Source organism: Sardina pilchardus, chromosome 15, assembly GCF_963854185.1.
Source record: "Sardina pilchardus chromosome 15, fSarPil1.1, whole genome shotgun sequence".
NCBI classification, from domain to species: Eukaryota; Metazoa; Chordata; class Actinopteri; order Clupeiformes; family Clupeidae; genus Sardina; species Sardina pilchardus.
The window spans coordinates 24796706-24811705 of record NC_085008.1 but is presented as its reverse complement, the minus strand read 5'-3'; the positions used below and the strand labels follow the sequence as shown (position 1 = coordinate 24811705).

General features: G+C 56.9%; 57 non-coding genes across 57 annotated transcripts in view; all 57 read right to left on the bottom strand.

Moving 5' to 3' along the window:
• Positions 1–19, bottom strand: part of trnal-uag (transfer RNA leucine (anticodon UAG)) — an 82-nt gene extending 63 nt beyond the window's left edge. Inside the window, exon 1 of the tRNA in view lies at positions 1–19. This exon is cut by the window's left edge and continues 63 nt beyond it. This is a non-coding gene — a tRNA (tRNA-Leu).
• A 129-nt stretch (positions 20–148) lies between these two features.
• trnal-aag (transfer RNA leucine (anticodon AAG)) lies at positions 149–230 on the bottom strand. Its single transcript has one exon. It is a non-coding gene; the product is annotated as a tRNA-Leu (tRNA).
• A 92-nt stretch (positions 231–322) lies between these two features.
• trnag-ucc (transfer RNA glycine (anticodon UCC)) lies at positions 323–394 on the bottom strand. The gene has a single exon. It is a non-coding gene; the product is annotated as a tRNA-Gly (tRNA).
• A 354-nt stretch (positions 395–748) lies between these two features.
• On the bottom strand, positions 749–830 carry trnal-uag (transfer RNA leucine (anticodon UAG)). Its single transcript has one exon. It is a non-coding gene; the product is annotated as a tRNA-Leu (tRNA).
• Positions 831–959: 129 nt separating this feature from the next.
• Positions 960–1041, bottom strand: trnal-aag (transfer RNA leucine (anticodon AAG)). The gene has a single exon. It is a non-coding gene; the product is annotated as a tRNA-Leu (tRNA).
• A 92-nt stretch (positions 1042–1133) lies between these two features.
• On the bottom strand, positions 1134–1205 carry trnag-ucc (transfer RNA glycine (anticodon UCC)). The gene has a single exon. It is a non-coding gene; the product is annotated as a tRNA-Gly (tRNA).
• Positions 1206–1559: 354 nt separating this feature from the next.
• On the bottom strand, positions 1560–1641 carry trnal-uag (transfer RNA leucine (anticodon UAG)). Its single transcript has one exon. It is a non-coding gene; the product is annotated as a tRNA-Leu (tRNA).
• Positions 1642–1770: 129 nt separating this feature from the next.
• Positions 1771–1852, bottom strand: trnal-aag (transfer RNA leucine (anticodon AAG)). Its single transcript has one exon. It is a non-coding gene; the product is annotated as a tRNA-Leu (tRNA).
• A 92-nt stretch (positions 1853–1944) lies between these two features.
• On the bottom strand, positions 1945–2016 carry trnag-ucc (transfer RNA glycine (anticodon UCC)). Its single transcript has one exon. It is a non-coding gene; the product is annotated as a tRNA-Gly (tRNA).
• Positions 2017–2370: 354 nt separating this feature from the next.
• On the bottom strand, positions 2371–2452 carry trnal-uag (transfer RNA leucine (anticodon UAG)). The gene has a single exon. It is a non-coding gene; the product is annotated as a tRNA-Leu (tRNA).
• Positions 2453–2581: 129 nt separating this feature from the next.
• On the bottom strand, positions 2582–2663 carry trnal-aag (transfer RNA leucine (anticodon AAG)). The gene has a single exon. It is a non-coding gene; the product is annotated as a tRNA-Leu (tRNA).
• A 92-nt stretch (positions 2664–2755) lies between these two features.
• Positions 2756–2827, bottom strand: trnag-ucc (transfer RNA glycine (anticodon UCC)). The gene has a single exon. It is a non-coding gene; the product is annotated as a tRNA-Gly (tRNA).
• Positions 2828–3181: 354 nt separating this feature from the next.
• Positions 3182–3263, bottom strand: trnal-uag (transfer RNA leucine (anticodon UAG)). The gene has a single exon. It is a non-coding gene; the product is annotated as a tRNA-Leu (tRNA).
• Positions 3264–3392: 129 nt separating this feature from the next.
• Positions 3393–3474, bottom strand: trnal-aag (transfer RNA leucine (anticodon AAG)). The gene has a single exon. It is a non-coding gene; the product is annotated as a tRNA-Leu (tRNA).
• Positions 3475–3566: 92 nt separating this feature from the next.
• trnag-ucc (transfer RNA glycine (anticodon UCC)) lies at positions 3567–3638 on the bottom strand. Its single transcript has one exon. It is a non-coding gene; the product is annotated as a tRNA-Gly (tRNA).
• A 354-nt stretch (positions 3639–3992) lies between these two features.
• Positions 3993–4074, bottom strand: trnal-uag (transfer RNA leucine (anticodon UAG)). Its single transcript has one exon. It is a non-coding gene; the product is annotated as a tRNA-Leu (tRNA).
• Positions 4075–4203: 129 nt separating this feature from the next.
• trnal-aag (transfer RNA leucine (anticodon AAG)) lies at positions 4204–4285 on the bottom strand. Its single transcript has one exon. It is a non-coding gene; the product is annotated as a tRNA-Leu (tRNA).
• Positions 4286–4377: 92 nt separating this feature from the next.
• trnag-ucc (transfer RNA glycine (anticodon UCC)) lies at positions 4378–4449 on the bottom strand. Its single transcript has one exon. It is a non-coding gene; the product is annotated as a tRNA-Gly (tRNA).
• Positions 4450–4803: 354 nt separating this feature from the next.
• Positions 4804–4885, bottom strand: trnal-uag (transfer RNA leucine (anticodon UAG)). The gene has a single exon. It is a non-coding gene; the product is annotated as a tRNA-Leu (tRNA).
• Positions 4886–5014: 129 nt separating this feature from the next.
• Positions 5015–5096, bottom strand: trnal-aag (transfer RNA leucine (anticodon AAG)). Its single transcript has one exon. It is a non-coding gene; the product is annotated as a tRNA-Leu (tRNA).
• Positions 5097–5188: 92 nt separating this feature from the next.
• Positions 5189–5260, bottom strand: trnag-ucc (transfer RNA glycine (anticodon UCC)). Its single transcript has one exon. It is a non-coding gene; the product is annotated as a tRNA-Gly (tRNA).
• Positions 5261–5613: 353 nt separating this feature from the next.
• Positions 5614–5695, bottom strand: trnal-uag (transfer RNA leucine (anticodon UAG)). The gene has a single exon. It is a non-coding gene; the product is annotated as a tRNA-Leu (tRNA).
• Positions 5696–5824: 129 nt separating this feature from the next.
• trnal-aag (transfer RNA leucine (anticodon AAG)) lies at positions 5825–5906 on the bottom strand. The gene has a single exon. It is a non-coding gene; the product is annotated as a tRNA-Leu (tRNA).
• Positions 5907–5998: 92 nt separating this feature from the next.
• On the bottom strand, positions 5999–6070 carry trnag-ucc (transfer RNA glycine (anticodon UCC)). The gene has a single exon. It is a non-coding gene; the product is annotated as a tRNA-Gly (tRNA).
• A 354-nt stretch (positions 6071–6424) lies between these two features.
• Positions 6425–6506, bottom strand: trnal-uag (transfer RNA leucine (anticodon UAG)). Its single transcript has one exon. It is a non-coding gene; the product is annotated as a tRNA-Leu (tRNA).
• Positions 6507–6635: 129 nt separating this feature from the next.
• Positions 6636–6717, bottom strand: trnal-aag (transfer RNA leucine (anticodon AAG)). Its single transcript has one exon. It is a non-coding gene; the product is annotated as a tRNA-Leu (tRNA).
• A 92-nt stretch (positions 6718–6809) lies between these two features.
• trnag-ucc (transfer RNA glycine (anticodon UCC)) lies at positions 6810–6881 on the bottom strand. Its single transcript has one exon. It is a non-coding gene; the product is annotated as a tRNA-Gly (tRNA).
• Positions 6882–7235: 354 nt separating this feature from the next.
• On the bottom strand, positions 7236–7317 carry trnal-uag (transfer RNA leucine (anticodon UAG)). Its single transcript has one exon. It is a non-coding gene; the product is annotated as a tRNA-Leu (tRNA).
• Positions 7318–7446: 129 nt separating this feature from the next.
• trnal-aag (transfer RNA leucine (anticodon AAG)) lies at positions 7447–7528 on the bottom strand. The gene has a single exon. It is a non-coding gene; the product is annotated as a tRNA-Leu (tRNA).
• A 92-nt stretch (positions 7529–7620) lies between these two features.
• On the bottom strand, positions 7621–7692 carry trnag-ucc (transfer RNA glycine (anticodon UCC)). Its single transcript has one exon. It is a non-coding gene; the product is annotated as a tRNA-Gly (tRNA).
• A 354-nt stretch (positions 7693–8046) lies between these two features.
• On the bottom strand, positions 8047–8128 carry trnal-uag (transfer RNA leucine (anticodon UAG)). The gene has a single exon. It is a non-coding gene; the product is annotated as a tRNA-Leu (tRNA).
• Positions 8129–8257: 129 nt separating this feature from the next.
• On the bottom strand, positions 8258–8339 carry trnal-aag (transfer RNA leucine (anticodon AAG)). The gene has a single exon. It is a non-coding gene; the product is annotated as a tRNA-Leu (tRNA).
• A 92-nt stretch (positions 8340–8431) lies between these two features.
• On the bottom strand, positions 8432–8503 carry trnag-ucc (transfer RNA glycine (anticodon UCC)). Its single transcript has one exon. It is a non-coding gene; the product is annotated as a tRNA-Gly (tRNA).
• Positions 8504–8856: 353 nt separating this feature from the next.
• Positions 8857–8938, bottom strand: trnal-uag (transfer RNA leucine (anticodon UAG)). The gene has a single exon. It is a non-coding gene; the product is annotated as a tRNA-Leu (tRNA).
• A 129-nt stretch (positions 8939–9067) lies between these two features.
• trnal-aag (transfer RNA leucine (anticodon AAG)) lies at positions 9068–9149 on the bottom strand. The gene has a single exon. It is a non-coding gene; the product is annotated as a tRNA-Leu (tRNA).
• A 92-nt stretch (positions 9150–9241) lies between these two features.
• On the bottom strand, positions 9242–9313 carry trnag-ucc (transfer RNA glycine (anticodon UCC)). The gene has a single exon. It is a non-coding gene; the product is annotated as a tRNA-Gly (tRNA).
• A 354-nt stretch (positions 9314–9667) lies between these two features.
• On the bottom strand, positions 9668–9749 carry trnal-uag (transfer RNA leucine (anticodon UAG)). The gene has a single exon. It is a non-coding gene; the product is annotated as a tRNA-Leu (tRNA).
• Positions 9750–9878: 129 nt separating this feature from the next.
• trnal-aag (transfer RNA leucine (anticodon AAG)) lies at positions 9879–9960 on the bottom strand. Its single transcript has one exon. It is a non-coding gene; the product is annotated as a tRNA-Leu (tRNA).
• Positions 9961–10052: 92 nt separating this feature from the next.
• On the bottom strand, positions 10053–10124 carry trnag-ucc (transfer RNA glycine (anticodon UCC)). Its single transcript has one exon. It is a non-coding gene; the product is annotated as a tRNA-Gly (tRNA).
• A 354-nt stretch (positions 10125–10478) lies between these two features.
• On the bottom strand, positions 10479–10560 carry trnal-uag (transfer RNA leucine (anticodon UAG)). The gene has a single exon. It is a non-coding gene; the product is annotated as a tRNA-Leu (tRNA).
• A 129-nt stretch (positions 10561–10689) lies between these two features.
• trnal-aag (transfer RNA leucine (anticodon AAG)) lies at positions 10690–10771 on the bottom strand. Its single transcript has one exon. It is a non-coding gene; the product is annotated as a tRNA-Leu (tRNA).
• A 92-nt stretch (positions 10772–10863) lies between these two features.
• trnag-ucc (transfer RNA glycine (anticodon UCC)) lies at positions 10864–10935 on the bottom strand. The gene has a single exon. It is a non-coding gene; the product is annotated as a tRNA-Gly (tRNA).
• A 354-nt stretch (positions 10936–11289) lies between these two features.
• trnal-uag (transfer RNA leucine (anticodon UAG)) lies at positions 11290–11371 on the bottom strand. The gene has a single exon. It is a non-coding gene; the product is annotated as a tRNA-Leu (tRNA).
• A 129-nt stretch (positions 11372–11500) lies between these two features.
• Positions 11501–11582, bottom strand: trnal-aag (transfer RNA leucine (anticodon AAG)). The gene has a single exon. It is a non-coding gene; the product is annotated as a tRNA-Leu (tRNA).
• Positions 11583–11674: 92 nt separating this feature from the next.
• On the bottom strand, positions 11675–11746 carry trnag-ucc (transfer RNA glycine (anticodon UCC)). The gene has a single exon. It is a non-coding gene; the product is annotated as a tRNA-Gly (tRNA).
• Positions 11747–12100: 354 nt separating this feature from the next.
• Positions 12101–12182, bottom strand: trnal-uag (transfer RNA leucine (anticodon UAG)). The gene has a single exon. It is a non-coding gene; the product is annotated as a tRNA-Leu (tRNA).
• Positions 12183–12311: 129 nt separating this feature from the next.
• trnal-aag (transfer RNA leucine (anticodon AAG)) lies at positions 12312–12393 on the bottom strand. The gene has a single exon. It is a non-coding gene; the product is annotated as a tRNA-Leu (tRNA).
• A 92-nt stretch (positions 12394–12485) lies between these two features.
• On the bottom strand, positions 12486–12557 carry trnag-ucc (transfer RNA glycine (anticodon UCC)). Its single transcript has one exon. It is a non-coding gene; the product is annotated as a tRNA-Gly (tRNA).
• Positions 12558–12911: 354 nt separating this feature from the next.
• On the bottom strand, positions 12912–12993 carry trnal-uag (transfer RNA leucine (anticodon UAG)). The gene has a single exon. It is a non-coding gene; the product is annotated as a tRNA-Leu (tRNA).
• Positions 12994–13122: 129 nt separating this feature from the next.
• Positions 13123–13204, bottom strand: trnal-aag (transfer RNA leucine (anticodon AAG)). The gene has a single exon. It is a non-coding gene; the product is annotated as a tRNA-Leu (tRNA).
• A 92-nt stretch (positions 13205–13296) lies between these two features.
• trnag-ucc (transfer RNA glycine (anticodon UCC)) lies at positions 13297–13368 on the bottom strand. Its single transcript has one exon. It is a non-coding gene; the product is annotated as a tRNA-Gly (tRNA).
• A 354-nt stretch (positions 13369–13722) lies between these two features.
• On the bottom strand, positions 13723–13804 carry trnal-uag (transfer RNA leucine (anticodon UAG)). The gene has a single exon. It is a non-coding gene; the product is annotated as a tRNA-Leu (tRNA).
• Positions 13805–13933: 129 nt separating this feature from the next.
• trnal-aag (transfer RNA leucine (anticodon AAG)) lies at positions 13934–14015 on the bottom strand. Its single transcript has one exon. It is a non-coding gene; the product is annotated as a tRNA-Leu (tRNA).
• A 92-nt stretch (positions 14016–14107) lies between these two features.
• Positions 14108–14179, bottom strand: trnag-ucc (transfer RNA glycine (anticodon UCC)). Its single transcript has one exon. It is a non-coding gene; the product is annotated as a tRNA-Gly (tRNA).
• A 354-nt stretch (positions 14180–14533) lies between these two features.
• On the bottom strand, positions 14534–14615 carry trnal-uag (transfer RNA leucine (anticodon UAG)). Its single transcript has one exon. It is a non-coding gene; the product is annotated as a tRNA-Leu (tRNA).
• Positions 14616–14744: 129 nt separating this feature from the next.
• On the bottom strand, positions 14745–14826 carry trnal-aag (transfer RNA leucine (anticodon AAG)). Its single transcript has one exon. It is a non-coding gene; the product is annotated as a tRNA-Leu (tRNA).
• Positions 14827–14918: 92 nt separating this feature from the next.
• trnag-ucc (transfer RNA glycine (anticodon UCC)) lies at positions 14919–14990 on the bottom strand. Its single transcript has one exon. It is a non-coding gene; the product is annotated as a tRNA-Gly (tRNA).
• Positions 14991–15000: the final 10 nt, after the last annotated feature.

Here is a 15000-nt window from a genome sequence, read left to right as displayed (position 1 = left end):
ACCGCTCGGCCACACTACCCCACGGGTGGAGGTCCTCAGAAGGGAAGAGTTCCTCGCTTCGGTCAGCGAGATGGCGGGCAACAGAAGTGTCACGACTGTGGTTTGAGGGCAAGGCCCAAGCCATCTCTTCTTGCGCTGCTGGTCATAATGGCAGCGGTGGAATTCGAACCCACGCCCCCGAAGAGACTGGAGCCTTAATCCAGCGCCTTAGACCGCTCGGCCACGCTACCGCAGTGGTGGCTCACCAATGAGGCGGGGCAATCTTACAGCAAGACCGGAGGCCCTAGGGAGGCAGCAAAGAGGACCTTAAAGAGAGGGTCGTTGCGTTGGCCGGGAATCGAACCCGGGTCAACTGCTTGGAAGGCAGCTATGCTAACCACTATACCACCAACGCCACACAGACAGGGGAAAAGCCTTCGCAACAAGGCTAAGCCAATGCAGGCCTGTCAGTCAGGCCCTTTGCAGTCCCGACATATTTTTCACTCTTGTGAAGCAGGCAGTTCAACAGACTGGCATAGCCTTTGCTAGCTCAGCACAAGAGTAGCGGTCCTCAAACCGCAAGGCGTCTCTGGAAGCGGAGGCAACAGCTGTATCAAAAAGCTTGCTCAAATTTGGTCGCCTCCAGTCACTGCAAGCAGGGCGTGGCTCAGACTCCCAAGACTTGCAGCAAATGCGGAGAGGGACGTCGACGTTTGCTCACGAGGCCCTGATGAAAGGACAGGCTCGGTCTTCGAAAATCACAAGATAATGGCAACGGTGGGATTTGAACCCACGCCTCCGGAGAGACTGGAGCCTAAATCCAGCGCCTTAGACCGCACGGCCACACTACCCCACGGGTGGAGGTCCTCAGAAGGGAAGAGTTCCTCGCTTCGGTCAGCCAGATGGCGGGAAACAGAAGTGTCACGACTGTGGTTTGAGGGCAAGGCCCAAGCCATCTCTTCTTGCGCTGCTGGTCATAATGGCAGCGGTGGGATTCGAACCCACGCCCCCGAAGAGACTGGAGCCTTAATCCAGCGCCTTAGACCGCTCGGCCACGGTACCGCAGTGGTGGCTCACCAATGAGGCGGGGCAATCTTACAGCAAGACCGGAGGCCCTAGGGAAGCAGCAAAGAGGACCTTAAAGAGAGGGTCGTTGCGTTGGCCGGGAATCGAACCCGGGTCAACTGCTTGGAAGGCAGCTATGCTAACCACTATACCACCAACGCCACACAGACAGGGGAAAAGCCTTCGCAACAAGGCTAAGCCAATGCAGGCCTGTCAGTCAGGCCCTTTGCAGTCCCGACATATTTTTCACTCTTGTGAAGCAGGCAGTTCAACAGACTGGCCTAGCCTTTGCTAGCTCAGCACAAGAGTAGCGGTCCTCAAACCGCAAGGCGTCTCTGGAAGCGGAGGCAACAGCTGTATCAAAAAGCTTGCTCAAATTTGGTCGCCTCCAGACACTGCAAGCAGGGCGTGGCTCAGACTCCCAAGACTTGCAGCAAATGCGGAGAGGGACGTCGACGTTTGCTCACGAGGCCCTGATGAAAGGACAGGCTCGGTCTTCGAAAATCACAAGATAATGGCAGCGGTGGGATTTGAACCCACGCCTCCGGAGAGACTGGAGCCTAAATCCAGCGCCTTAGACCGCTCGGCCACACTACCCCCCGGGTGGAGGTCCTCAGAAGGGAAGAGTCTCTCGCTTCGGTCAGCGAGATGGCGGGCAACAGAAGTGTCACGACTGTGGTTTGAGGGCAAGGCCCAAGCCATCTCTTCTTGCGCTGCTGGTCATAATGGCAGCGGTGGGATTCGAACCCACGCCCCCGAAGAGACTGGAGCCTTAATCCAGCGCCTTAGACCGCTCGGCCACGCTACCGCAGTGGTGGCTCACCAATGAGGCGGGGCAATCTTACAGCAAGACCGGAGGCCCTAGGTAGGCAGCAAAGAGGACCTTAAAGAGAGGGTCGTTGCGTTGGCCGGGAATCGAACCCGGGTCAACTGCTTGGAAGGCAGCTATGCTAACCACTATACCACCAACGCCACACAGACAGGGGAAAAGCCTTCGCAACAAGGCTAAGCCAATGCAGGCCTGTCAGTCAGGCCCTTTGCAGTCCCGACATATTTTTCACTCTTGTGAAGCAGGCAGTTCAACAGACTGGCCTAGCCTTTGCTAGCTCAGCACAAGAGTAGCGGTCCTCAAACCGCAAGGCGTCTCTGGAAGCGGAGGCAACAGCTGTATCAAAAAGCTTGCTCAAATTTGGTCGCCTCCAGACACTGCAAGCAGGGCGTGGCTCAGACTCCCAAGACTTGCAGCAAATGCGGAGAGGGACGTCGACGTTTGCTCACGAGGCCCTGATGAAAGGACGGGCTCGGTCTTCGAAAATCACAAGATAATGGCAGCGGTGGGATTTGAACCCACGCCTCCGGAGAGACTGGAGCCTAAATCCAGCGCCTTAGACCGCTCGGCCACACTACCCCACGGGTGGAGGTCCTCAGAAGGGAAGAGTTCCTCGCTTCGGTCAGCGAGATGGCGGGCAACAGAAGTGTCACGACTGTGGTTTGAGGGCAAGGCCCAAGCCATCTCTTCTTGCGCTGCTGGTCATAATGGCAGCGGTGGGATTCGAACCCACGCCCCCGAAGAGACTGGAGCCTTAATCCAGCGCCTTAGACCGCTCAGCCACGCTACCGCAGTGGTGGCTCACCAATGAGGCGGGGCAATCTTACAGCAAGACCGGAGGCCCTAGGGAGGCAGCAAAGAGGACCTTAAAGAGAGGGTCGTTGCGTTGGCCGGGAATCAAACCCGGGTCAACTGCTTGGAAGGCAGCTATGCTAACCACCATACCACCAACGCCACACAGACAGGGGAAAAGCCTTCGCAACAAGGCTAAGCCAATGCAGGCCTGTCAGTCAGGCCCTTTGCAGTCCCGACATATTTTTCACTCTTGTGAAGCAGGCAGTTCAACAGACTGGCCTAGCCTTTGCTAGCTCAGCACAAGAGTAGCGGTCCTCAAACCGCAAGGCGTCTCTGGAAGCGGAGGCAACAGCTGTATCAAAAAGCTTGCTCAAATTTGGTCGCCTCCAGACACTGCAAGCAGGGCGTGGCTCAGACTCCCAAGACTTGCAGCAAATGCGGAGAGGGACGTCGACGTTTGCTCACGAGGCCCTGATGAAAGGACAGGCTCGGTCTTCGAAAATCACAAGATAATGGCAGCGGTGGGATTTGAACCCACGCCTCCGGAGAGACTGGAGCCTAAATCCAGCGCCTTAGACCGCTCGGCCACACTACCCCCCGGGTGGAGGTCCTCAGAAGGGAAGAGTCTCTCGCTTCGGTCAGCGAGATGGCGGGCAACAGAAGTGTCACGACTGTGGTTTGAGGGCAAGGCCCAAGCCATCTCTTCTTGCGCTGCTGGTCATAATGGCAGCGGTGGGATTCGAACCCACGCCCCCGAAGAGACTGGAGCCTTAATCCAGCGCCTTAGACCGCTCGGCCACGCTACCGCAGTGGTGGCTCACCAATGAGGCGGGGCAATCTTACAGCAAGACCGGAGGCCCTAGGTAGGCAGCAAAGAGGACCTTAAAGAGAGGGTCGTTGCGTTGGCCGGGAATCGAACCCGGGTCAACTGCTTGGAAGGCAGCTATGCTAACCACTATACCACCAACGCCACACAGACAGGGGAAAAGCCTTCGCAACAAGGCTAAGCCAATGCAGGCCTGTCAGTCAGGCCCTTTGCAGTCCCGACATATTTTTCACTCTTGTGAAGCAGGCAGTTCAACAGACTGGCCTAGCCTTTGCTAGCTCAGCACAAGAGTAGCGGTCCTCAAACCGCAAGGCGTCTCTGGAAGCGGAGGCAACAGCTGTATCAAAAAGCTTGCTCAAATTTGGTCGCCTCCAGACACTGCAAGCAGGGCGTGGCTCAGACTCCCAAGACTTGCAGCAAATGCGGAGAGGGACGTCGACGTTTGCTCACGAGGCCCTGATGAAAGGACGGGCTCGGTCTTCGAAAATCACAAGATAATGGCAGCGGTGGGATTTGAACCCACGCCTCCGGAGAGACTGGAGCCTAAATCCAGCGCCTTAGACCGCTCGGCCACACTACCCCACGGGTGGAGGTCCTCAGAAGGGAAGAGTTCCTCGCTTCGGTCAGCGAGATGGCGGGCAACAGAAGTGTCACGACTGTGGTTTGAGGGCAAGGCCCAAGCCATCTCTTCTTGCGCTGCTGGTCATAATGGCAGCGGTGGGATTCGAACCCACGCCCCCGAAGAGACTGGAGCCTTAATCCAGCGCCTTAGACCGCTCAGCCACGCTACCGCAGTGGTGGCTCACCAATGAGGCGGGGCAATCTTACAGCAAGACCGGAGGCCCTAGGGAGGCAGCAAAGAGGACCTTAAAGAGAGGGTCGTTGCGTTGGCCGGGAATCAAACCCGGGTCAACTGCTTGGAAGGCAGCTATGCTAACCACCATACCACCAACGCCACACAGACAGGGGAAAAGCCTTCGCAACAAGGCTAAGCCAATGCAGGCCTGTCAGTCAGGCCCTTTGCAGTCCCGACATATTTTTCACTCTTGTGAAGCAGGCAGTTCAACAGACTGGCCTAGCCTTTGCTAGCTCAGCACAAGAGTAGCGGTCCTCAAACCGCAAGGCGTCTCTGGAAGCGGAGGCAACAGCTGTATCAAAAAGCTTGCTCAAATTTGGTCGCCTCCAGACACTGCAAGCAGGGCGTGGCTCAGACTCCCAAGACTTGCAGCAAATGCGGAGAGGGACGTCGACGTTTGCTCACGAGGCCCTGATGAAAGGACAGGCTCGGTCTTCGAAAATCACAAGATAATGGCAGCGGTGGGATTTGAACCCACGCCTCCGGAGAGACTGGAGCCTAAATCCAGCGCCTTAGACCGCTCGGCCACACTACCCCACGGGTGGAGGTCCTCAGAAGGGAAGAGTTCCTCGCTTCGGTCAGCGAGATGGCGGGCAACAGAAGTGTCACGACTGTGGTTTGAGGGCAAGGCCCAAGCCATCTCTTCTTGCGCTGCTGGTCATAATGTTAGCGGTGGGATTCGAACCCACGCCCCCGAAGAGACTGGAGCCTTAATCCAGCGCCTTAGACCGCTCGGCCACGCTACCGCAGTGGTGGCTCACCAATGAGGCGGGGCAATCTTACAGCAAGACCGGAGGCCCTAGGGAGGCAGCAAAGAGGACCTTAAAGAGAAGGTCGTTGCGTTGGCCGGGAATCGAACCCGGGTCAACTGCTTGGAAGGCAGCTATGCTAACCACTATACCACCAACGCCACACAGACAGGGGAAAAGCCTTCGCAACAAGGCTAAGCCAATGCAGGCCTGTCAGTCAGGCCCTTTGCAGTCCCGACATATTTTTCACTCTTGTGAAGCAGGCAGTTCAACAGACTGGCCTAGCCTTTGCTAGCTCAGCACAAGAGTAGCGGTCCTCAAACCGCAAGGCGTCTCTGGAAGCGGAGGCAACAGCTGTATCAAAAAGCTTGCTCAAATTTGGTCGCCTCCAGACACTGCAAGCAGGGCGTGGCTCAGACTCCCAAGACTTGCAGCAAATGCGGAGAGGGACGTCGACGTTTGCTCACGAGGCCTGATGAAAGGACAGGCTCGGTCTTCGAAAATCACAAGATAATGGCAGCGGTGGGATTTGAACCCACGCCTCCGGAGAGACTGGAGCCTAAATCCAGCGCCTTAGACCGCTCGGCCACACTACCCCACGGGTGGAGGTCCTCAGAAGGGAAGAGTTCCTCGCTTCGGTCAGCGAGATGGCGGGCAACAGAAGTGTCACGACTGTGGTTTGAGGGCAAGGCCCAAGCCATCTCTTCTTGCGCTGCTGGTCATAATGTTAGCGGTGGGATTCGAACCCACGCCCCCGAAGAGACTGGAGCCTTAATCCAGCGCCTTAGACCGCTCGGCCACGCTACCGCAGTGGTGGCTCACCAATGAGGCGGGGCAATCTTACAGCAAGACCGGAGGCCCTAGGGAGGCAGCAAAGAGGACCTTAAAGAGAAGGTCGTTGCGTTGGCCGGGAATCGAACCCGGGTCAACTGCTTGGAAGGCAGCTATGCTAACCACTATACCACCAACGCCACACAGACAGGGGAAAAGCCTTCGCAACAAGGCTAAGCCAATGCAGGCCTGTCAGTCAGGCCCTTTGCAGTCCCGACATATTTTTCACTCTTGTGAAGCAGGCAGTTCAACAGACTGGCCTAGCCTTTGCTAGCTCAGCACAAGAGTAGCAGTCCTCAAACCGCAAGGCGTCTCTGGAAGCGGAGGGAACAGCTGTATCAAAAAGCTTGCTCAAATTTGGTCGCCTCCAGACACTGCAAGCAGGGCGTGGCTCAGACTCCCAAGACTTGCAGCAAATGCGGAGAGGGACGTCGACGTTTGCTCACGAGGCCCTGATGAAAGGACAGGCTCGGTCTTCGAAAATCACAAGATAATGGCAGCGGTGGGATTTGAACCCACGCCTCCGGAGAGACTGGAGCCTAAATCCAGCGCCTTAGACCGCTCGGCCACACTACCCCCCGGGTGGAGGTCCTCAGAAGGGAAGAGTTCCTCGCTTCGGTCAGCGAGATGGCGGGCAACAGAAGTGTCACGACTGTGGTTTGAGGGCAAGGCCCAAGCCATCTCTTCTTGCGCTGCTGGTCATAATGGCAGCGGTGGAATTCGAACCCACGCCCCCGAAGAGACTGGAGCCTTAATCCAGCGCCTTAGACCGCTGGGCCACGCTACCGCAGTGGTGGCTCACCAATGAGGCGGGGCAATCTTACAGCAAGACCGGAGGCCCTAGGGAGGCAGCAAAGAGGACCTTAAAGAGAGGGTCGTTGCGTTGGCCGGGAATCGAACCCGGGTCAACTGCTTGGAAGGCAGCTATGCTAACCACTATACCACCAACGCCACACAGACAGGGGAAAAGCCTTCGCAACAAGGCTAAGCCAATGCAGGCCTGTCAGTCAGGCCCTTTGCAGTCCCGACATATTTTTCACTCTTGTGAAGCAGGCAGTTCAACAGACTGGCCTAGCCTTTGCTAGCTCAGCACAAGAGTAGTGGTCCTCAAACCGCAAGGCGTCTCTGGAAGCGGAGGCAACAGCTGTATCAAAAAGCTTGCTCAAATTTGGTCGCCTCCAGTCACTGCAAGCAGGGCGTGGCTCAGACTCCCAAGACTTGCAGCAAATGCGGAGAGGGACGTCGACGTTTGCTCACGAGGCCCTGATGAAAGGACAGGCTCGGTCTTCGAAAATCACAAGATAATGGCAGCGGTGGGATTTGAACCCACGCCTCCGGAGAGACTGGAGCCTAAATCCAGCGCCTTAGACCGCTCGGCCACACTACCCCACGGGTGGAGGTCCTCAGAAGGGAAGAGTTCCTCGCTTCGGTCAGCCAGATGGCGGGAAACAGAAGTGTCACGACTGTGGTTTGAGGGCAAGGCCCAAGCCATCTCTTCTTGCGCTGCTGGTCATAATGGCAGCGGTGGGATTCGAACCCACGCCCCCGAAGAGACTGGAGCCTTAATCCAGCGCCTTAGACCGCTCGGCCACGGTACCGCAGTGGTGGCTCACCAATGAGGCGGGGCAATCTTACAGCAAGACCGGAGGCCCTAGGGAAGCAGCAAAGAGGACCTTAAAGAGAGGGTCGTTGCGTTGGCCGGGAATCGAACCCGGGTCAACTGCTTGGAAGGCAGCTATGCTAACCACTATACCACCAACGCCACACAGACAGGGGAAAAGCCTTCGCAACAAGGCTAAGCCAATGCAGGCCTGTCAGTCAGGCCCTTTGCAGTCCCGACATATTTTTCACTCTTGTGAAGCAGGCAGTTCAACAGACTGGCCTAGCCTTTGCTAGCTCAGCACAAGAGTAGCGGTCCTCAAACCGCAAGGCGTCTCTGGAAGCGGAGGCAACAGCTGTATCAAAAAGCTTGCTCAAATTTGGTCGCCTCCAGACACTGCAAGCAGGGCGTGGCTCAGACTCCCAAGACTTGCAGCAAATGCGGAGAGGGACGTCGACGTTTGCTCACGAGGCCCTGATGAAAGGACAGGCTCGGTCTTCGAAAATCACAAGATAATGGCAGCGGTGGGATTTGAACCCACGCCTCCGGAGAGACTGGAGCCTAAATCCAGCGCCTTAGACCGCTCGGCCACACTACCCCCCGGGTGGAGGTCCTCAGAAGGGAAGAGTCTCTCGCTTCGGTCAGCGAGATGGCGGGCAACAGAAGTGTCACGACTGTGGTTTGAGGGCAAGGCCCAAGCCATCTCTTCTTGCGCTGCTGGTCATAATGTTAGCGGTGGGATTCGAACCCACGCCCCCGAAGAGACTGGAGCCTTAATCCAGCGCCTTAGACCGCTCGGCCACGCTACCGCAGTGGTGGCTCACCAATGAGGCGGGGCAATCTTACAGCAAGACCGGAGGCCCTAGGGAGGCAGCAAAGAGGACCTTAAAGAGAAGGTCGTTGCGTTGGCCGGGAATCGAACCCGGGTCAACTGCTTGGAAGGCAGCTATGCTAACCACTATACCACCAACGCCACACAGACAGGGGAAAAGCCTTCGCAACAAGGCTAAGCCAATGCAGGCCTGTCAGTCAGGCCCTTTGCAGTCCCGACATATTTTTCACTCTTGTGAAGCAGGCAGTTCAACAGACTGGCCTAGCCTTTGCTAGCTCAGCACAAGAGTAGCGGTCCTCAAACCGCAAGGCGTCTCTGGAAGCGGAGGCAACAGCTGTATCAAAAAGCTTGCTCAAATTTGGTCGCCTCCAGACACTGCAAGCAGGGCGTGGCTCAGACTCCCAAGACTTGCAGCAAATGCGGAGAGGGACGTCGACGTTTGCTCACGAGGCCTGATGAAAGGACAGGCTCGGTCTTCGAAAATCACAAGATAATGGCAGCGGTGGGATTTGAACCCACGCCTCCGGAGAGACTGGAGCCTAAATCCAGCGCCTTAGACCGCTCGGCCACACTACCCCACGGGTGGAGGTCCTCAGAAGGGAAGAGTTCCTCGCTTCGGTCAGCGAGATGGCGGGCAACAGAAGTGTCACGACTGTGGTTTGAGGGCAAGGCCCAAGCCATCTCTTCTTGCGCTGCTGGTCATAATGTTAGCGGTGGGATTCGAACCCACGCCCCCGAAGAGACTGGAGCCTTAATCCAGCGCCTTAGACCGCTCGGCCACGCTACCGCAGTGGTGGCTCACCAATGAGGCGGGGCAATCTTACAGCAAGACCGGAGGCCCTAGGGAGGCAGCAAAGAGGACCTTAAAGAGAAGGTCGTTGCGTTGGCCGGGAATCGAACCCGGGTCAACTGCTTGGAAGGCAGCTATGCTAACCACTATACCACCAACGCCACACAGACAGGGGAAAAGCCTTCGCAACAAGGCTAAGCCAATGCAGGCCTGTCAGTCAGGCCCTTTGCAGTCCCGACATATTTTTCACTCTTGTGAAGCAGGCAGTTCAACAGACTGGCCTAGCCTTTGCTAGCTCAGCACAAGAGTAGCAGTCCTCAAACCGCAAGGCGTCTCTGGAAGCGGAGGGAACAGCTGTATCAAAAAGCTTGCTCAAATTTGGTCGCCTCCAGACACTGCAAGCAGGGCGTGGCTCAGACTCCCAAGACTTGCAGCAAATGCGGAGAGGGACGTCGACGTTTGCTCACGAGGCCCTGATGAAAGGACAGGCTCGGTCTTCGAAAATCACAAGATAATGGCAGCGGTGGGATTTGAACCCACGCCTCCGGAGAGACTGGAGCCTAAATCCAGCGCCTTAGACCGCTCGGCCACACTACCCCCCGGGTGGAGGTCCTCAGAAGGGAAGAGTTCCTCGCTTCGGTCAGCGAGATGGCGGGCAACAGAAGTGTCACGACTGTGGTTTGAGGGCAAGGCCCAAGCCATCTCTTCTTGCGCTGCTGGTCATAATGGCAGCGGTGGAATTCGAACCCACGCCCCCGAAGAGACTGGAGCCTTAATCCAGCGCCTTAGACCGCTGGGCCACGCTACCGCAGTGGTGGCTCACCAATGAGGCGGGGCAATCTTACAGCAAGACCGGAGGCCCTAGGGAGGCAGCAAAGAGGACCTTAAAGAGAGGGTCGTTGCGTTGGCCGGGAATCGAACCCGGGTCAACTGCTTGGAAGGCAGCTATGCTAACCACTATACCACCAACGCCACACAGACAGGGGAAAAGCCTTCGCAACAAGGCTAAGCCAATGCAGGCCTGTCAGTCAGGCCCTTTGCAGTCCCGACATATTTTTCACTCTTGTGAAGCAGGCAGTTCAACAGACTGGCCTAGCCTTTGCTAGCTCAGCACAAGAGTAGTGGTCCTCAAACCGCAAGGCGTCTCTGGAAGCGGAGGCAACAGCTGTATCAAAAAGCTTGCTCAAATTTGGTCGCCTCCAGTCACTGCAAGCAGGGCGTGGCTCAGACTCCCAAGACTTGCAGCAAATGCGGAGAGGGACGTCGACGTTTGCTCACGAGGCCCTGATGAAAGGACAGGCTCGGTCTTCGAAAATCACAAGATAATGGCAGCGGTGGGATTTGAACCCACGCCTCCGGAGAGACTGGAGCCTAAATCCAGCGCCTTAGACCGCTCGGCCACACTACCCCACGGGTGGAGGTCCTCAGAAGGGAAGAGTTCCTCGCTTCGGTCAGCCAGATGGCGGGAAACAGAAGTGTCACGACTGTGGTTTGAGGGCAAGGCCCAAGCCATCTCTTCTTGCGCTGCTGGTCATAATGGCAGCGGTGGGATTCGAACCCACGCCCCCGAAGAGACTGGAGCCTTAATCCAGCGCCTTAGACCGCTCGGCCACGGTACCGCAGTGGTGGCTCACCAATGAGGCGGGGCAATCTTACAGCAAGACCGGAGGCCCTAGGGAAGCAGCAAAGAGGACCTTAAAGAGAGGGTCGTTGCGTTGGCCGGGAATCGAACCCGGGTCAACTGCTTGGAAGGCAGCTATGCTAACCACTATACCACCAACGCCACACAGACAGGGGAAAAGCCTTCGCAACAAGGCTAAGCCAATGCAGGCCTGTCAGTCAGGCCCTTTGCAGTCCCGACATATTTTTCACTCTTGTGAAGCAGGCAGTTCAACAGACTGGCCTAGCCTTTGCTAGCTCAGCACAAGAGTAGCGGTCCTCAAACCGCAAGGCGTCTCTGGAAGCGGAGGCAACAGCTGTATCAAAAAGCTTGCTCAAATTTGGTCGCCTCCAGACACTGCAAGCAGGGCGTGGCTCAGACTCCCAAGACTTGCAGCAAATGCGGAGAGGGACGTCGACGTTTGCTCACGAGGCCCTGATGAAAGGACAGGCTCGGTCTTCGAAAATCACAAGATAATGGCAGCGGTGGGATTTGAACCCACGCCTCCGGAGAGACTGGAGCCTAAATCCAGCGCCTTAGACCGCTCGGCCACACTACCCCCCGGGTGGAGGTCCTCAGAAGGGAAGAGTCTCTCGCTTCGGTCAGCGAGATGGCGGGCAACAGAAGTGTCACGACTGTGGTTTGAGGGCAAGGCCCAAGCCATCTCTTCTTGTGCTGCTGGTCATAATGGCAGCGGTGGGATTCGAACCCACGCCCCCGAAGAGACTGGAGCCTTAATCCAGCGCCTTAGACCGCTCGGCCACACTACCGCAGTGATGGCTCACCAATGAGGCGGGGCAATCTTACAGCAAGACCGGAGGCCCTAGGGAGGCAGCAAAGAGGACCTTAAAGAGAGGGTCGTTGCGTTGGCCGGGAATCGAACCCGGGTCAACTGCTTGGAAGGCAGCTATGCTAACCACTATACCACCAACGCCACACAGACAGGGGAAAAGCCTTCGCAACAAGGCTAAGCCAATGCAGGCCTGTCAGTCAGGCCCTTTGCAGTCCCGACATATTTTTCACTCTTGTGAAGCAGGCAGTTCAACAGACTGGCCTAGCCTTTGCTAGCTCAGCACAAGAGTAGCGGTCCTCAAACCGCAAGGCGTCTCTGGAAGCGGAGGCAACAGCTGTATCAAAAAGCTTGCTCAAATTTGGTCGCCTCCAGTCACTGCAAGCAGGGCGTGGCTCAGACTCCCAAGACTTGCAGCAAATGCGGAGAGGGACGTCGACGTTTGCTCACGAGGCCCTGATGAAAGGACAGGCTCGGTCTTCGAAAATCACAAGATAATGGCAGTGGTGGGATTTGAACCCACGCCTCCGGAGAGACTGGAGCCTAAATCCAGCGCCTTAGACCGCTCGGCCACACTACCCCACGGGTGGAGGTCCTCAGAAGGGAAGAGTTCCTCGCTTCGGTCAGCGAGATGGCGGGCAACAGAAGTGTCACGACTGTGGTTTGAGGGCAAGGCCCAAGCCATCTCTTCTTGCGCTGCTGGTCATAATGGCAGCGGTGGGATTCGAACCCACGCCCCCGAAGAGACTGGAGCCTTAATCCAGCGCCTTAGACCGCTCGGCCACGCTACCGCAGTGGTGGCTCACCAATGAGGCGGGGCAATCTTACAGCAAGACCGGAGGCCCTAGGGAGGCAGCAAAGAGGACCTTAAAGAGAGGGTCGTTGCGTTGGCCGGGAATCGAACCCGGGTCAACTGCTTGGAAGGCAGCTATGCTAACCACTATACCACCAACGCCACACAGACAGGGGAAAAGCCTTCGCAACAAGGCTAAGCCAATGCAGGCCTGTCAGTCAGGCCCTTTGCAGTCCCGACATATTTTTCACTCTTGTGAAGCAGGCAGTTCAACAGACTGGCCTAGCCTTTGCTAGCTCAGCACAAGAGTAGCGGTCCTCAAACCGCAAGGCGTCTCTGGAAGCGGAGGCAACAGCTGTATCAAAAAGCTTGCTCAAATTTGGTCGCCTCCAGTCACTGCAAGCAGGGCGTGGCTCAGACTCCCAAGACTTGCAGCAAATGCGGAGAGGGACGTCGACGTTTGCTCACGAGGCCCTGATGAAAGGACAGGCTCGGTCTTCGAAAATCACAAGATAATGGCAGCGGTGGGATTTGAACCCACGCCTCCGGAGAGACTGGAGCCTAAATCCAGTGCCTTAGACCGCTCGGCCACACTACCCCACGGGTGGAGGTCCTCAGAAGGGAAGAGTTCCTCGCTTCGGTCAGCCAGATGGCGGGAAACAGAAGTGTCACGACTGTGGTTTGAGGGCAAGGCCCAAGCCATCTCTTCTTGCGCTGCTGGTCATAATGGCAGCGGTGGGATTCGAACCCACGCCCCCGAAGAGACTGGAGCCTTAATCCAGCGCCTTAGACCGCTCGGCCACGCTACCGCAGTGGTGGCTCACCAATGAGGCGGGGCAATCTTACAGCAAGACCGGAGGCCCTAGGGAGGCAGCAAAGAGGACCTTAAAGAGAGGGTCGTTGCGTTGGCCGGGAATCGAACCCGGGTCAACTGCTTGGAAGGCAGCTATGCTAACCACTATACCACCAACGCCACACAGACAGGGGAAAAGCCTTCGCAACAAGGCTAAGCCAATGCAGGCCTGTCAGTCAGGCCCTTTGCAGTCCCGACATATTTTTCACTCTTGTGAAGCAGGCAGTTCAACAGACTGGCCTAGCCTTTGCTAGCTCAGCACAAGAGTAGCAGTCCTCAAACCGCAAGGCGTCTCTGGAAGCGGAGGGAACAGCTGTATCAAAAAGCTTGCTCAAATTTGGTCGCCTCCAGACACTGCAAGCAGGGCGTGGCTCAGACTCCCAAGACTTGCAGCAAATGCGGAGAGGGACGTCGACGTTTGCTCACGAGGCCCTGATGAAAGGACAGGCTCGGTCTTCGAAAATCACAAGATAATGGCAGCGGTGGGATTTGAACCCACGCCTCCGGAGAGACTGGAGCCTAAATCCAGCGCCTTAGACCGCTCGGCCACACTACCCCCCGGGTGGAGGTCCTCAGAAGGGAAGAGTCTCTCGCTTCGGTCAGCGAGATGGCGGGCAACAGAAGTGTCACGACTGTGGTTTGAGGGCAAGGCCCAAGCCATCTCTTCTTGTGCTGCTGGTCATAATGGCAGCGGTGGGATTCGAACCCACGCCCCCGAAGAGACTGGAGCCTTAATCCAGCGCCTTAGACCGCTCGGCCACACTACCGCAGTGATGGCTCACCAATGAGGCGGGGCAATCTTACAGCAAGACCGGAGGCCCTAGGGAGGCAGCAAAGAGGACCTTAAAGAGAGGGTCGTTGCGTTGGCCGGGAATCGAACCCGGGTCAACTGCTTGGAAGGCAGCTATGCTAACCACTATACCACCAACGCCACACAGACAGGGGAAAAGCCTTCGCAACAAGGCTAAGCCAATGCAGGCCTGTCAGTCAGGCCCTTTGCAGTCCCGACATATTTTTCACTCTTGTGAAGCAGGCAGTTCAACAGACTGGCCTAGCCTTTGCTAGCTCAGCACAAGAGTAGCGGTCCTCAAACCGCAAGGCGTCTCTGGAAGCGGAGGCAACAGCTGTATCAAAAAGCTTGCTCAAATTTGGTCGCCTCCAGTCACTGCAAGCAGGGCGTGGCTCAGACTCCCAAGACTTGCAGCAAATGCGGAGAGGGACGTCGACGTTTGCTCACGAGGCCCTGATGAAAGGACAGGCTCGGTCTTCGAAAATCACAAGATAATGGCAGTGGTGGGATTTGAACCCACGCCTCCGGAGAGACTGGAGCCTAAATCCAGCGCCTTAGACCGCTCGGCCACACTACCCCACGGGTGGAGGTCCTCAGAAGGGAAGAGTTCCTCGCTTCGGTCAGCGAGATGGCGGGCAACAGAAGTGTCACGACTGTGGTTTGAGGGCAAGGCCCAAGCCATCTCTTCTTGCGCTGCTGGTCATAATGGCAGCGGTGGGATTCGAACCCACGCCCCCGAAGAGACTGGAGCCTTAATCCAGCGCCTTAGACCGCTCGGCCACGCTACCGCAGTGGTGGCTCACCAATGAGGCGGGGCAATCTTACAGCAAGACCGGAGGCCCTAGGGAGGCAGCAAAGAGGACCTTAAAGAGAGGGTCGTTGCGTTGGCCGGGAATCGAACCCGGGTCAACTGCTTGGAAGGCAGCTATGCTAACCACTATACCACCAACGCCACACAGACA